This window comes from Dermacentor andersoni, chromosome 7 (genome assembly GCF_023375885.2).
Source record: "Dermacentor andersoni chromosome 7, qqDerAnde1_hic_scaffold, whole genome shotgun sequence".
Classification (NCBI taxonomy): domain Eukaryota; kingdom Metazoa; phylum Arthropoda; class Arachnida; order Ixodida; family Ixodidae; genus Dermacentor; species Dermacentor andersoni.
This window is the reverse complement of record NC_092820.1, coordinates 38,638,062-38,655,713: the sequence shown is the minus strand read 5'-3', so window position 1 is coordinate 38,655,713 and position 17,652 is coordinate 38,638,062. Positions and strand designations below refer to the sequence as shown.

General features: G+C 47.5%; 1 long non-coding RNA gene across 1 annotated transcript in view; it reads left to right on the top strand.

The window, feature by feature from the left end:
- Nucleotides 1–448: 448 nt before the first annotated feature.
- The window catches only part of LOC126535315 (uncharacterized), a 79,392-nt gene continuing 62,188 nt past the window's right edge, over nt 449–17,652 (top strand). The window contains exons 1-2 of the long non-coding RNA XR_008613377.1: nt 449–863; nt 15,087–15,154. This is a non-coding gene — a long non-coding RNA (uncharacterized lncRNA). The remainder of the gene's footprint in view (nt 864–15,086; nt 15,155–17,652) is intronic.

Below are 17,652 nucleotides of genomic sequence, written 5' to 3'. Positions count from 1 at the left end.
ACACTGAAGTAAATATCAATAACCACAATTTATTTTTACGCAAAGTAAACGTCGCTGTTGGAGATCCACAAAACCTTCTGCAACGCCTGCACTCCACTGTGCCAGTCACTCAACGTAGCCAGACCCGCCAGACGGCGCAAAGCCAGCCCGCTAAAATGCTTGCAGCTAAATGAAATGTGTCGAAATCGTTCGTAAGCGTCTCTATGAATTTTTTTTCGAAGTTGTTTAGTCAGTAACAATAAATAATACAATGAAAATTCTGCTTATTCTTTTTTTGTTATCCTGAAACACATTCGTAAAGTCTGGCAACAATGCGGCGGGCGCGCGGCGGCGTCCGCTCGTTTGTCGCTGCATGTAAGCGAAGCCAGCGAACCGCCGGCGTCGTCCCGCCGCGTCTATTTCCGCCGCGCGATGTTCGCCGTGAAAGGACGCTCCATGTATCCCGCGCTTAACTGGGACTTGGACGTTTGGATCTAATCGGGATCTACAGAGGATATTCGTAGTGCAATGGGTACAAGTACACCACAGCTGACAAAGGCTTACTCGATTCTAAAAGCGATGTTCTGTAGTGCGAAAGCTCACACATCAGGCAAGTAATATTAAGTTAAGGATAGTGATTCATTAGTCATATACTATGTATTTATTTCCGTATTGTTTATTTTTCCGCATTTGTTGGCTATTTAACTCCCGAAACATGCGTCTTCATTCCAGGTTTTCGGACGTTTCCCATATGTCGTCACCATATCTGACACGAATAACGACACCGTATTTGAATGTCTCTCGGCGAAACGTACGGAGTATGATCCCGAAGCCAAGAAGGTTACTTACGTTGTCATTTTTAAAGGACACCACGGTGGACAAAAGTAAGTTCGCCCATGTTTTTTTTTTTCCAGCGTTGTCATCTGCAACAATGCATGATTTTTACTGCCGTGATCGCTAAGGCATCTTCTAGAAACTTCGTTATAAGCACTTATGTTCTTTAACCATCTTTTCTGAACGCTAGGTATAATCCCATTTATCAAAGGCCATATGTGTCAGTAGTGCGCTTAGCTATGGAGCGTTTCCATGTCAGCAATATGGTAACTATAACCTGCTGGCGTATCCCCTCTTGCAAGCAGCAATGTTCTACCTAAGACCGAGTGATTTCCGGATCCTTATTCAGCGTAGTTAAACCTCTGTAATAACGCAGTAACCATCATTCGCAATTTTTGTCGCTGGTATAATTACAAGCACCTGAAAAATTTACTGAACCTTTGATTTTTCAGTATTTTCATGCATCGTAAGAGGTTTGTTAGTTTCTGTTACGCCCTCAATGCAATAAAGAAAGTACCTCGTTCATATTTGGCGAAATAATGGTGAACGTGAAGGGTAATGTGTACGTAAAGTTCAATGTGTGTTCGTCAGTTGTGCTTCTGGCAATAAATTACGTCTGCAAACGTCACCGAGATCAAATATAGCGAACATTGGGGCAACGCTATGGCAAATATATGCGAGAACTTAAATGCATGTGGACGGAATGTAAAAATTGTGGAACACAGATCTACGAAGTGCACTAAGGTCTTATAGGGTCCTCTTATGATGTGTTTCCCAGCGATTAGGATGAACAATTTGTTTCACAACGCGTATCTTTGGCTGAAAAAAAAAAGGGTGATGTGTAGGCAAAGTATATAGTGTGTGACTTAATTGTGGTCTTTGCAATAACTTACGTGTGCCATCCGGAGCGCTTTAAGAGTTTTTCGAGGGGCCCAAAATTTTGCCCGCTGCCCTCGCATAACTACTAATCCTACCAAAGTTACATATTACCAATGTTGAGGGGGTATTTTTCTTCTCTTCTTCTTAAACGGGGAACCGCCAGGGGGCGCCAATTAGTGCGGATGCGATTACTTAGGCTCCTGGTTTTTTCAGTGCATTCGGTTGGCTTCTTTTCTGGAAACCAAGTAAATTATGTGTTAATCGACGCAGCAAATTGTGAGGACTTCACACTTACCGGACGTTTCACGGTGGGTGACTTTTTCACGTTTTACGAGTGTGGGAGGTTCCGACCACGTCGCGGCACAGCGAACGATAACGCGGTAGGCCTACCCGCTTGGCGAGGCAGCGCGGGTGCGCCTAGGCCTAGCCCTGCGACCTCGGGCCAAGATTGAGCGCAGGATGGAGATCGTGGAGGGAGAATACATCTCTCAAGAAGAAGCAAGCAGCCACGGCTGGATAACGACATATGGCCCCAAGAAAGGCAAGGGGATGAGAGCGGCGACTACTACCCGCGAAGGCAACCCAGCACGTGGCGAGCGAAAGGACGGAGGCCGCACTGCCGCCCCACGGAGCGTGTACCAGGGCGTCGTCGCCACCTCAAGGCTCCCTCAACTGCTGAGGGACACGTATCGCATCATCGTCAGGCCGTGAGACGGCCTGAATGTGACCAAAGTTAGCCGAATGCGTTTCGAGCAAGCTTTCAGCAAACGTTAGCAATGCGTTTCGAACGAGCCATGGCGGCGGCCTTGGCTCGTGCCGCAATCGAAGAGGACACCATTTGCCCCAACGGAACTCAAGACATGTAAGTGGTGTGTACTCATCACGACAAGAATGCGTGTGCCTACTTAAAGGCACAGCAAGTCCGCCTAGGCGAAAGCACGTACCGGAACTCTATCTACCCGGCTCCCCCCGACGATGCATGTAAAGGTGTAATGCGGCGTGTCGACGTGGATATCAACGAGGCTCTACTTCCACCAATAATCGTGAACCGCCGCAACCCAGGAGCCATCGAGGACAAAAGAATGAAGAGCACCACGGCTGTGGTAGTACTGTTCAAGGGTATGAAGATGCCTAGTTATGTGTGTTGCTGCGCGAGCATGTTTGGCTACACGCTATACACGAGACACACGGAGATCTGCTGCGGCTGCGGAGGTTTAGGACATCGTGCAGACGCTTGCCCTAATCCAAACAGCAAGTGGTGCCGTACGTGTGGACAGAAATCACCAGCGGACGTCTTCACTATGTGGAGGTCCAAATCCCACTGCGGACAAAGACAGATTTCAAGTCTCCTACATCGTCAGAAGGAGAAGACGCCAACGCCACCGGCGCGCCGAGAAGACGCAGGTGGCCCGAGGAATGCAGTCACGCGACTCCAGCGTCTGTACCAGCGTCGCCAGCACCCTCGGGAGAGGTCACTCCGGGACGCCATCTACGCGGCGGCACAACGCCAAACGGAGCCGCTCCCCTTCCAGAGGGCGCTCGACGTATCGAACGAGATTTAAGGAGTATCCTACCTGGGCGGACCGAGTCGCCAAGGCGGCCAAACCCCGAAAGGTAGAGCGGTCGGTATCGCCAGAGCATAGTGCACAGCGTGAAATTTAGCAACTAAGTCAGGAGATGGCTAGTCTCAAAAAAGAGCGATGTAAGCAGAAAGTTGCGCTGGCCATTCCCAGCAGGGTCGAGGACAGCAAAGTCAAACGTAAGCCCCCCCTCCACTTGAGGACGACTCGCAGATGGCCGGGGCGGAAAGCTCGCAGAACAAGATGCTCAAAGGGTTACTTAGGATTTTCGAAGAAAATCAGGCAAGCATTAGCCAGCTCGCGCAGCGCATGGGAGCACTTGAGAGTAAAGTAGGAGCTATAGAGAATAAAGTAGTAGCAGTTGAGAACAAGATGGCGACTAATACCAAGTCAAAGGTTCGTACACAAGCTGAAGCTAATGATGATACTGGTACGGCCCGAAAGGGTCACAAAAAGCAAACTAGCAAAATGGCGTGCACTCAAAAAGATCTAGTAATTTCGCAGGGGGAATTGCGCTATGAGAACAAAGAAAAACTGCGCTAAAATGACAAGACAGAGAAAGAACCACACGACACAGGCGCAGACTAACAACTGGTTCTTTCTCTGTCTTGTCCTTTTTAGCGCAGTTTTTCTTTGTTCTCATGATGTCATACCAACTAGCCCCTCACCGTACGCTTCTAGAATTGCGCTAGCTTTCAAAGGCGCAAGACCTCGCTGCAACAGTACATTACAGCTCAGGCCGAAAGGCCGCAAGAAATTCTGCTACAGGAAACACTGTGTGTTACACCCACCCTCGTCGGTTGCAAATCGGTGGCGGCAGGGGGGAGTACAAGAGAGGTATAGCTGCGCTAGTGAGCAAATAGCTCGCATATGTTGAACATGACATTCAGCCAGGACGCGGCAGAATGGAGGTGCTTCTCGTTGAGGTTAAGCGTGTTAATCCTCAATGTTTACGGCCCACCATCCGAGCAGAGACAATCTTTCCTCTCCCTGTTTATGAAGGCGGCTTCGCTCGCTAGGCAATCACCGTTAGTAATCGCGGGAGACTTCAACGCCCCACACAACGCACGGGGGTACATCAGGCAGACAGCTAAGGGCACAAATCTAGCTCGGGCAGTCGATGAGCTAGCGCTAACAGTCATCCCCGATCCCCGTTTTCCCACGAGATTGGGCACGTCGGCGGCTAGAGACACAGCCCCCGATCTGGCCCTTATCATAAATGTAGAGCAAACAACCTGGGATAACAAGCAAGAAAATCTGGGAAGCGATAACTTCATCATTAGTGTTGCTCTTCAGGTCAGAGCCCACCAGGCCAGGGAATTTAAAGTGACGGACTGGGATACTTTCCGTAAGCTCAGAAAGGAGGACACGGGCGAATACGCCAGCTTCAGCGAACTCGTCGAGGCACTCATAGCAAACGTTGAAAAGGCTGCGAAACTATTCAAACGGAGCTCGAGGTTTGCCGGTTGGACCCGCACCTCGCACATGTCTTGGAAGCTAAAGCCTCCATTTTTTGGCGATAGAAAACTTAAAGGGACACAAAAGCGAAACAATAAATCAGTTTAGACTAATGAAGCATTGTTTGAGAACCCTGCAGGCAGTCATTTAAAAAAAAATGTTTTGATTATTTGATGAGAAAATGAAGGTCCAAGTATCGGTATTTGAATTTCGCGCCGAAACCCAAGTGCCGGTACGTCAGCGTGACGTCAGGGATTTGAAAGTATGTTTTCGCATTTGGGCCGCGTTGGCTGAATAAAGGTTTCCGAAACTTACCATATATAATATTTGGTTCCTTTAGAACACAGTGTAGTCAATCCGTACCGCTATATATAAATAGTAGGCCCTAGAAGATGCCACCAAAATCCAAGACGTCACAGCCCCCAGGTGCGGTAACTTAAGTAGGCGTCGCCACCCGTATTTTGTTCTTGCGCTTTTTCTGCCTTACCAAACGTCTTATCGTAGTAAGAGTGGTGTTTTTGGTGTTGTAGAACGGTAATTGACTGATGCAGAAGAAATCGTTTTTCCCTTTAGTGTCCCTTTAAAGGCTTAACCGGACGTTGCGAAGGAGGGTTGCCGCACTTAACAGGGCGATTGAACAGTACTACACAAAGTTAGCTAGGTTACAATGGGATGAAATCTGTTCAGCTGTCAATGGGCGCGTGCGCGCAGGGGGAAAATGGAATCTACTTAAACACTTGCTAGATGACACGCACGCCAAAGGCAATCAAAGACAGACATTGTGCCGCCTCATTAACAGGCACCAACAAGAGGGAGGAACAGAAGAAACGCTCTTAGACGAGGTAGCCAATAGATATCTCCCGCTAGGCGCAGCACGCTCAGAGGAGTACCCTAAAATCGAATGTGACAGGGTAAAGGAGCTCGATGACCTCTTCACAGAGTCCGAAATCAGGCAGTGCTTCACAACTTAAATAGCAGGTCAGCCTCAGGTCCGGACGGCATCTCAAACAGACTGCTAAGTAACCTGGATGATAGGTTAATTCACCTCCTAACGAAAGAGGTCAACAAGACTTGGGAGAGTAGGATGCGTCGCCGACGAGTGGAAAGCGGTCTCGATTGTCCTTATCCCAAAACCGGGTAAGCCCCTAAACCTTGACAACCTAAGGCCGATTATCACCAACCTCTTGCTTAGGCAAGGTAGCGGAGCATGCGATCCCCCACAGGATCTTGGATTACATAGAACGCAAGGAACATTTCCCGCAGGACATGGTCGGCTTCAGGCCCGGCCTTGCAACACAGCATGCAACGCTACTCCCTAAGAAGCACATTTTCAATAACAGCACTTAGGATGTTAGGAGGGTCTTAGCCCTTGACCTGACCAAGGCCTTTGACACCGTATCTCATCGATTTGTCCTGCAGGCCGCGGCCAGCCTAGTTCTGGGAGCAAAGTTTAAGGCTTTTGTTAGATCATTCCTCATGAATAGAACAGACAGCATCAGGATTGCGCTACTCAAGTCAGATAAGTTCGCACTATGGGCCAGAGGCACTCCCCGAGGAGCGGTCATCTCCCCCTTGCTATTCAACGTAGTCATGAAGGGCTTATCGGAGAGTCTCCGATCCATTCCTATTATAGGCCACCCGCTATACGCGGAGATATCACGATCTGGTGCCCGGGAGGATCACTCGCAGAAGTATAGCATGCGCTCCAATCAGCCCTAGACGCAACGGAGTCCTACCTGGAAGACACAGGCCTCCAACTGTCCCACAACAAATTTGAATTGTTCCTGTACAGGCCGGCCTGCCTCCTTCCACCGGTGGCCAGGTGGGCGCCGAAACTGCTCGTATTGGATCTCTCCCCACGGCTTGCCTTTTCGAGCCGACGGTACTCCAGCCCGTGCCGGCCTCAAATTTTTCTTGTGAAATCTTTTCCCCTTGCACTAGAACCTGTATTCCGTCGGCGAGCGAGCGTGGCAGCGCGCAACGCGTACTATTTTTTCGCTGGTGAGTCTATAGGCCTAAGCTCGCGGCAGCCGCCACCGCGGTTGCCGATGTGCCACAGAAGAAAATTTGGCGTAGAAGTTCGAAAAATGGGATTCCCACCTTAAAGTTGGTATCAGCAGAATCTTGGTAACTTGCTGCGTGAGATGGTAGCAAAAACTCGGTGATGTTCGGTGATTTCCTTGTGAAATCATTGAACGAAAACGGAGCCGATGTGAAGTGCATCTGCTTTCATCGTCCACCTCTCGAGTTTTCGCGTACACATTTTTTTTCTCGTATAGCCAAATTACAATCCGAGAGCTATCATGTCTGTAGGTTCTATGCCATATTTTACGGTTCTTACACGGTTTGTTGATTGAGAAATTCGATTAGTTCAGTAAATTCCTTGTGTCCCATGGATGGCCTCCGTATGAGTGGTTCAAAAATCTTTTTGGCGACGCGGCATCCGGCGCCGGCCGCCAGACGCCGATGCGGGACGCCGACGCCAGGTTTTCTGCGACACGGGCTTCTTAACGCTGTCGCATTAACATGGCGTGTGCTCATGATGAGAAAACTTTTGTTCAGAGTGCATGGCACTTTGGCTTGCAGTTTGGTGGGAAAATGACACGAACAGATACAATATAGCTTGCTATGTGCCTCAAAGGATCTGCCACAGATGACATCCAACTCTGTACATGAAATGTTTTAGTTAATGCAGGCAGCTAATCTAAAGAAAAAGTGGAGTGGCGGTCCTCTTCTTTCATAGATCAGACGGAGCCGTCACCAGCTGCACTTCTGAATTATTAGCACAAGATCCGCGAGAATTAGTGCCCCCCTATGGTGCCAAATGAATGAGTTCGGTGCATGTAACGCAGGTTGTGCTGTCAAGTGGAGAACAACGGTGGGAGATGGCTAAAAGCTTGCGTAGCAACAGATTTTTCAAGCTTCTTGCATAATTGAAGAGAGGTAATATTTGCGATACCAGTGATCGAAGTCAACAATACACATAATCTGCAGTTCCCCCCCCCCCCCCTTTGCCGCCGAAAAAGAAAGAAAACAAGAACATGGTTAGTTGTTGATGCGCGCTCTTGTCGATCGCTTTCGGAAGCAACTAAGGAATATGTAAACTGCCATATTGCCAGGGATAGTGGGCTGATGTTAGTTTATAGCATATTTATACCACGTATCCTTTATCATTTTTGGGGACCAAAATGAAATTTTTAAAATCACTTGCAGCAGACAATATATTTATAGTCATTGAGCGTAACCACTTATATAAGTGGGCATCACGTGCAGGAGGAACTGAATAGCATAATAGAACGTCTAAATAAATTGCACTGATTAACTTTTTATTTAATACTTTAAGGCACATATTGGAATTTACAAATTGTAGACGTTGAGTTCACGCGGCATATCTATTTGGAACACATTTATACGCTAGCGCCAGTTTCCAGATACTCATTAAGAAAACGTGGGATGAAATACAAGGGAGTTTCAGTATGTATTGTGCTTCAATGCACAAACCGGCAATTTGCAAAAGAATAAGGGGGAGTATGGCGAATTTTCAGCGCAGGTTTCACGGTGCACATCCTAAATCTGGTACAATCCTTAAATTTCGCTCAAAGGGTATTTACCTCGAGAACTCCTTGGATGAAATATTTCAATTGCAATATGTGTCGAAAATGGGTATTTCACAAGGGAATTGGTATTTTTTTATTTGTCAACTGTACGCTACACTTTGTCATGCCAGTAATGTCCACCACATTGAGCAATCCAGTTCAAGGAATAATAATTATGCTTTCTGCCATAGGTGATTTGTAAGAATTCTCTATTTTCTAAACATAAAGACACCCTGTATGTCGCTGAACTGCAGCCAGGATCTGTTCTTTATGAGGCGCTTGCAAAATGCCTCGGCAGAACGCCAGTATACTCTTACGGACAGGTGGAGTTGTGTTCCGGGTTGGGCAAGCGGTGCGAGATTTACTTGATTTTGCTTTATTATCTGATTGCCCGTAGCAGATGCGAAGAATTGGGGATAAAAGGTAATGGCGAATACCTTAGTAACTTGCGATTCGCTGATGATATTGCCTTGCTTAGTAACTCAGGGGACCAATTGCAGTGCATGCTCACTGACCTGGACAGGCAAAGCAGAAGAGTGGGTCTAAAAATTAATCTGCACAAAACTAAAGTAATGTTTAACAGTTTCGGAAGAGAACAGACATTTACAATAGGTAGCGAGGCAGTGGAAGTGGTAAGGGAATACATCTACTTAGAACAGGTAGTGACGGCGGATCCGGATCATGAGACGGAAATAATCAGAAGAATAAGAATGGGCTGGGGTGCATTTGGCCGGCAATCTCAGATCATGAACAGCAGGTTGCCATTATCCCTCAAGAGAAAAGTGTATAATAGCTGTGTCTTATCAGTACTCACCTACGTGGCAGAAAACTGGAGGCTTACGAAAAGGGTTCTACTTAAATTGAGGGCGACGCAACGAGCTATGGAAAGAAGAATGATGGGTGTAACGTTAAGGGATAAGAAAAGAGCAGATTGGGTGAGGGAACAAACGCGAGTTAGTGACATCTTAGTTGAAATCAAGAAAACGAAATGGGCATGGGCAGGACATGTAATGGCGAGGGAAGATAACCGGTGGTCATTAGGGGTTACGGACTGGATTCCAAGGGAAGGAAGCGTAGCAGGGGGCGGCAGAAAGTTAGGTGGGCGGATGAGATTAAGAAGCTTGCAGGGACGACATGGCCACAATTAGTACATGACCGGGGTAGCTGGATAAGTATGGGAGAGGCCTTTGCCCTGCAGTGGGCGTAACAAGGCTGATGATGATGATGATGATGATGATGATGATTATGATGCCCGTAGCGAACGATGTTAATAGGATGCAATGTCGCAGGGAACAAGCAGCGCCGGCAAAATGAATCACATCGGCACATAACTAGAGGACTGTGGGTTGATTCTTAAGCCCCAAATACACCCTAGTTCACCGCTTCACAGCTAGCTACATTGTAGCTATTGCGAGTCCGTTAAGGACTGTATATGTTCCCGTAACTGTGGCCTAGTGATTGTTCCACTGATTTTCACCAATAATGTTTATTTGCGAAAGCGTCATTTTAGCCTTAGTGAGACGTGAGACGTACGCTGTTGTACAACAGGAACTAAAGGGCACGAACTGACGTATGTATATCCGTGAGCGAACTGCGGTGGTAAGCCTAAATATTATGTAAGTGATTTTATCTACATGAATATGAAAATCTTCTTCATATATATATTGTCAGAAAGACAGGCAATCGAACGTCCATCAGAACACCTGTTTACTTCTGCCTCTTCTATTTTCGCGCTCGTTATGCGAGCGCCAGCGCCCAAGACGGCCTCTTTGTCCCCCACACTCGGCCAAGCTGCAGACCTGGGGCCCTGTAATGTAAAGCTATTCGAATCAGTTTTTATTCCAATTTCCTTACATAAAATTTACGTAACCACCGACGCAAACATCGGATATTAACCCGCAGTTTTGTTTGAAAAGCCCAAGCAAACGCCCTCCCCGCTTATAGGAGGTCACCTTTTTTTCTTTCAAAGCGACCATTGAGCAGATTTTCTTATAGGATTGGCTGAAAAGAGGCAACAAGCACGCGGAAGTCGAAAGGGGTTCGATGCGGCCAAGGAGGTTTAGGAAAAAGCTATTTTTTTTCCCCTCTTTGGATAGGATTGAGCCATCATAGTGGAACTAGATAACCAGATGAACAGTGTGGTGCCGACGTCTCTGATTCATCCGCTACCTCCTACTTAGCTTGTGGTGGCCGGCTGAAAATCGCGGAGGCGTGCCACGGAACATTAAAAACGCCGCCATAACGTATCCTTAGCAAAGACGAGTTGGAAAAGTGGTGTCGGACAAGTACCAAAGGGGCTCGATGAAGTTATACAGCCACAGAAAAAAGTTTATTATACGCAAATAAATCCATGCTCCTCGTTCTCTCCAGTAGCTAGTACCACAAAAATTAACCGGAAGTCACCTTCTAACCCTTGCGGAACGGGGCAGTTCCCGGCTATTCAGGAAAAAAAATTAGTCGCCATATTTATGCGTCTTTAATGTCTACACGTCACTGGCTGCAGCCATTTCACCTGCCTGTCACGCGACGTCACAATACCGCAAGAACTCACCCCGTGAAAGTGACCTCGGACGCTATATCGTAAAGCTATTTCAAACTTTTCTATTGGAATTTTGCAATGAACCATCCGCGATAGGTCAACAACTTTTTTGGGCCACCCCCACTTCGCCTGTAAGTCACGCGACGTCATGCAAACCTCATTAGCTCCCCTTCTGATATGACGTGAACACACTGATTATGCATGACTGGACCGAAGAAAAGAAAAACAGTTACCTCTGATTCGACGCTTTTTCGTTATTCGCCCTTGGAAATTGGTCACATGTTTCGGGCTGGACCCACTTCACCTGCCTGTCACGCGACGTCACAAAACCGCGAAAACTCACCGCGTCAAAGATACGTGTACGCGTTAAAGATGCATTAATATGCCGAACTACACTTAACTTTTTTCTGAATAGCCGCAGGCTAGGCCGTTCCAAAAGAAATAAAAGATGGCTCCCGCCCATTGCTCAGGCACTGGCTACTCGCACCTGCAGGAGAGCATGGATTAGTTTGCGTGGCCGTGTAACGCTTTCGAGCACTTTCGGCACGTTTATGACCTCGCTCTGCCAACTTTTCTTTGCTGAGCATAGGTTTTGCCAGCATTTTTAACCTTCCATAGCATGCTGCCAGGATTTCCGACCAGCCACTGCAAGCTAACTAAGGGAAAGCGGACCAATCGCAGACGCCGGCACGACCTTCTTCATCCGGTTATCGATTTTCACTGCACTGGCTCTGCACCATTGAAACCCTATCCACTTGAGCATGCTCGTCGCCTTTTGTCCGCCAATTTGATAAGACAAGCGGCTCAGTGAAGACAATGTTATTTGTTTTAAAGCAAACAAAAGTGACCTCCAATAAATGAGCAGAGCATTTCATTGGTATCTTCAGAAAACCATTCGGGTCCCTGCCGGATGCTTGCGTCGGTGGTCACGCGAATTGGACGTCAAGACATTGGAATAGAAAAGATTGGAATAGTTTTACAGTATAGAGCCCCTGAAAACAAAAAGAATCGACAGTTCATTTCAAAAAAGACAGCTCACTTCAACTACTGGAACCGTTTTTTCAGGCGTGACACGTACACGGTGAAATTATTTCTTTTAAGCCTGTCGGAGGCAGGTGTCTGGAACTCAGGTGCTCACTCGACAGGTGTTCTCTCCTATGCTTTCAGTAATCTCGGTACTAACTTGTGGCCCGATGAGCTGACTCTCCTTCGTACTCACACCTCGCCACTGATGTTATACCCCGGAGCAGGTTGATGACGGCGGTCACAGCGGCTTTCCTGCGTATCTTGTGTTTGTGAAGTTCTTGTGATCGCTGCGTTCCTGATTATTTCAAAGACAGACGATCGGTCAGCGGAGGTGGAGATGGTAATGGAAGTGTGCAGGTTGTGGACAGCTTGCAGCTGGGGAACCTTCCCGTAGAGTGTTTCCCGGTAGACGTTTGCAGCGCCATGCTAATGGCGTAAGCGTCTGACTGCAGGTGAGCGTCGCAATTGGCTTTTCTTTTTTCCCTATTTTCGTAAATGGAGGAAGTCGTGCCTAGATGCTTTCGCTAGTTCGTTTCGTAGGCCATTTGCCTGAGGAAGAAATGCGGAGGAAATGCATCCTTGCCCTACTGACGTAATTCCTTAGTTCGCGACTGCGGAATGTCGTAACACGGTCTGATATTTTTTGCAGGCCGTGTCTCCATTCAAATATTAGCGTCAGGAAATCTTGTAGCTGACCAGAGGGGACAGTTTGCACAGTGGCCACTCCGACGTACTTCAAGAAATAGTCCATGGGCGCAATGGTACAGCCATTTCCTGCTGTAGGGATCGGTGGAGGTGCGGTGTAGTCTATGCCAACAGTGCCAAAAATAGTTTCTGGCAGCAGAATAGGCGTCAGTAATCCAAGCTGGCCTCCTGGTAGCTGTTTATGTTGCTGACACACTTCGCAACTGAAGATGTAGGAGCGGACATTGCTTTCCGTCTTAGGCCACCAGAGGCGTTCTTTTATTTTGCCAAGCGTGGCTCTTTGGCCGACTTGCCCTCCTTCCAGGGTGTGATGAATGGCCCGCAATAGTTTCGATTTAAAGCAATTCGGAATCGCTAGGAAGTGATGTTTCTCTGAGTCGCGCTTGTGCCATTGATGCCGATACACTGTGTCATATCGTAATACAGATGTTGGATTCTTTCCTGCAGCAGCGATTGAGGCAATGATGGCTGTTAAGTCATTGTACTCCAGTTTGGCTTGTTGAGAGAAAAAATACGACTCTTCTCGTTCTGCCACACGCGGTGAAGGGGGATCCGTGAGAGAGCATCGGCAATCTTGTTTTGACCGCCAGCACGGTGGCGCACATCAAAATAGTTCTTTTCAAGCGTGGTAATCCATAGGGCAAACTTGTGTTTCAGGTGCTGCATGAAAAACATACATGTTGATGCTTCATTATTGATCACGACCATAAGCTTTCGCCCAAATGGATAACGATTGAATTTGACATTCACGCTCTATACCACTGCAACACATTTCAGTTCATTGGAGTGGTAGTGGCGCTCGGTATCTTAATCTTTTGGGATCGCATTTTGGACAATACATTCAATGCCATCATTGCCACGTTGCACTAGCGCTGTTCCGAGGCCCATCTGGCTGGTATCGGTATGCACTTACGTAGACCATCGTCACTGAACTGGCTTAGTACGGGACAGTGCATTAACTGCTGTTTTAAAGTTCGGAATGATATTTCTTCTTGGGTGCCCTATTCAAGAGAAAGTCCCTTTTTAAGTAAATAGGTCAGAGGAGTAGTGGTCGATGCGAAGAGGGGAATAAACGGCTGAATTTTTTTCAGGCAAGTTGGTGTGGGATATTTCGCCACAGCAGCAATTCCCTCCTGGTGCCGCTGAATGCCTTTAGTATGTCCTATATGTGAAATCTTGGAGAGAACAAACTGGTAGTTTTCGCAGTTCAACCGAAACCCAGCCTCATGGAGCTCGTGTGGTACTTCGTCAAATTGCGCTGATGTTGTTTTTCCGTTGCGCGAACGACCAGGATTTCGTCCAGATTGACGACACAAGCTTGGTTGTTCAGCGGTCCTAGCACGTAATTTATGGCAAGCTAAAAGGCACTAGGAGCCGTGTGCAATGCGAACAGCATGTGGCTAGATTTGTACAAACTGCCTTGTAAAGGCAGTTTTGTAAAGATTTGTAAAGGCTGCCTTGCACTTATATTCTTCCGTCACGTTTATCTGGAAGTATCCCTCACGTAAATCCAGCGAAGAACTTGGAATGGCGGACCATATCAATAGCGTCATCAATTTGTATTTGTGGGTATGTGTCGGGTGTCGTACATTTATTGAGCTGACTGTAGTCGACAGAAAATCTCAGAATCATTCTTTTTCCGAAGAAGCACGACAGGCGCTGCCCACGGGCTTGGATGGGGGTTAAATGGTGCCCGCGTCGAACATTTCCAGTACGTGTTCAGCCATCACGGTAGGCTTCCGTTCCGCCTATCTCCTCAGCGGCACACATATCAACGAGTGGTCGTCGAAGCCACGAAACTCTAGAACTTCCAGGGTAGATGATGTAGGAACTGCGCTACGCACAAGGGCTGTAGTGACGGAAACCGTGACGTATTCTAGGTGCTTGACGAGCGCTGCTATGGCCTTTGTGACCATAGCCGTTTCGCTAGAGTCCGCAGTCGAATGGCTATGGACAGCGTCGACTGACAATGTAGTAGCCGCTTAAGTCAGGGCAGCGCAAACCACTTCTAACTGAGTGCGTAGGGCGACCTTTGACGGTTAAAGGTGCTATGCATAGCGGCGGGAGGGGGAATCCATGACTGGAGGAGTTGCGATGCCAGGCGGGGCGGCGACCAGATTAGAGGCCGGGGAAATGCGGGCGCCGTGACCGAGTGGTGCCGCAAGCGCTGCAGGAGATGAAGCAGCATGCCTGAGGTTGCACCCCCTCCGCAATACGGTCGTAGAGGGTGGATCGTCGAACAAAGGGTCGTTTAGCGGCTGCGCCGTTGTAAAAGTGAGAGACAATTGACCGTCCACCAGAATTCTTGTTTACTTCTGCCCCTTCTTTTCACTCGCCCTCCGTGCGAGCGTCCACACGCAAGGGCGCATCTTAGCCTTTCTGGTATGCATATTTTTACATAATTATATTGTGGCTGAGTGTGTTATAACCCTACAGCCTAATAAACAAAATGTTGTACGTTGTTAGAATCATGTTTTCTTCTTTTTTTAGGAAGAACGTCGCTTTCCACGCCAGCGAGGGTCCATCTCCAAGCACTGTTGAACTTACCGAAGACGAGCGTGAGCATGCAACTTACTGATATATTACGCGTCATCCTGTAACGTTAATTTTCGCGCCACTTGTACGTTATTTGTCGAGGAGACATCAGCAGGGAAGTCATTATTACTGTGAAATCCGGGAAAGGCAGTAAAGGGTTAACGATCTGTCCTTTTCATGGGAAGCTGCAGAAAAAATTCACATATGTGACCTATTATTTCTGTTTGATAATACACGTTTCTAGTACCTAATGTTGGGAGGGTTGTGTAAGTAGCAGCCAAAGGCGATCGAATTTCGCAACTGAAACATTGTAATGAACAATGTTTACTTTGATAGAGAAGGAAGATTATACATTTTCTGTTAAAGCAGATGTAACATTGCACGCTTGTAAAGGTTCACAATAACGACACTGGCGCACAGGTGTAAGTGTAGAAAAACACAGCGGAGCTTCTTTCTGGCACATTTCTTGCCCTCGTTGCCGCAGTCATCTATGGCCTTGGCAAGCCACTAGTTTTAGGGTTATACTATGCCTATTATGAGCAAAAAAAAAATTAGCCGCGATTGTCTGAGCCCATTTGCGACGGGCCGGTAGAGTGCACGACGAGGCACGTATCTCTGTCAAGTCGCGGAATCTGATAGGTCTCCGTAATATACATTGAAAGGCAGGTTAGTGCATCAATACAAAAAAATTGACTAAAGGCTTAGCTTGGTTAAGCCTGGAAGATTGCGAAAGCAATACCCTTGGCTGCGCCTTGGTTTGGCTGATGGTGTGGACATGGTTGCCCTTTCTTAAACTTACGGCTATACATCATCCGACATAGCGCAAGGCAGCGCGCCGACCACTGCGAGGAGCCGAGCTGTAGCCCCATTTATCCTCCTAGCGTGACGTCCCACCAGCGAGAGTCCTCTCTCGGTAGCGCTGCAGCAGCGGCGCGCAAGGCTTCGCCTCCACCATCGATGCCGCTAGCTAGGGCCCCGTCTCTCGGTGTGGCGTGACGTCACACGGTCACGTGACGCGCAGCTGTGTAAGGAGGTGCCACGACCACCGATGGGCCGAAAGTGCGAGCAGTATTGCTTTCGCAATAAAAACCTAACGCAGAAAGGACAACACAAGAAGGAAGGAGAATACACTACGCTCATGAGACGCTCTTAGTTACGTATTTACCTGCGAAACAACGAGGGATGTCGCTGAAGCCAAGCTTTCCATAAGGAGACCTGTCTTCATCAGTTCACCAGCCTCTTGCTTCCCTGGCGATGGCATGACCTTTGGTCGAAGCGTTGGCTTCAGCGTCATTGTTTATACTTGAGAACACCTCTCTTGTCATCAGTAACGTAAAATACACAATCATAATTAAGTCATGCAAAAAAATGCCTTTGTGCAGATATCACAATGACAAATTTACGAGCGAATTTGCGTACGGCAAATAGCAAAAAATTATTCATTTACAAAACAATACAACTCATTCGCTATTGCACAAATCAACAAGTAGAGTTCTCCAATATGTAAATGCTCTGACGGGAGCGCCGACCAGCATATACAGGTGGCAGACCACTACTGTGAAGCCAGTGAATATTGGGGTATACTTGCATAGCGCCCTCGTTCTCGACCATTTGACAGCCTATTGCAATGAACTCGACGTAAGTGTTACTATTTATCTACCATGTACAACTGCCTACTATAAACATGCTGCGGGCAGGAGCATGTGCATGTTTCTGGTTCCATGCGAAGCAAACAAGCAGCAAGGTCTACGTGGAGCATATTGAAACAGCGGAGCATACAATGCTCGAACAAGGGTATGATCTGTAGACATGAGCGTGCCGTTGCTACTTCTGTAGCTGCGCTCCACCGCAAGACAGCTACCGTCGTGTAGGTTGATGCTCGCATGACGCTAACTCTCGGAGACCTGTTCTTACACATCTATATTTGTACGATATCTGAATATTTTGGCTTATCAGTAAACCTGTTTCCTACCATTTGTTCCACCCCCTTTCACGTGCGTCCCACCAGCCACCCCCCCAATTTGGTAAACCAGTTCCAGTAACTGGTGTTGATAAATATTAAAATTAGCAAAGTACGAAATTACCCGAAGTGGTTGCGTATGAAATACGTTAGTGGTAACAGCAGTTTTGTGACATTTTGGTGCAGGACGAGGGGACGCCCAGCCACTAAGCAATGAAGTCGCACTCTAACTTATTTCATAGCACATTCTGAGAACAGGCAGCTCAAAGCTGCTTTTATTCTCAGGTGTTCCACAAACCAATGCGAATTACTGCGCAGCCCCTTTTCCGCGACTGTAGCATGTACTCTCATAAAGAGAGAATAAAAGGGAGGGGAACATATTTAAATTAGAATATTGATAAATGACATCAGCAATATGCAGTGTCCACATTTCTTTCTACCCCGCATGTCAATACGGAAAGAAAGAGGGAGGGGAGGAAGGCAGGAAGGTTAACTAGACTTTGTCTAGTTTGCTACCGAACATGCGGGGACGGGGATGTGTGAGTGAAAGAAATATATATA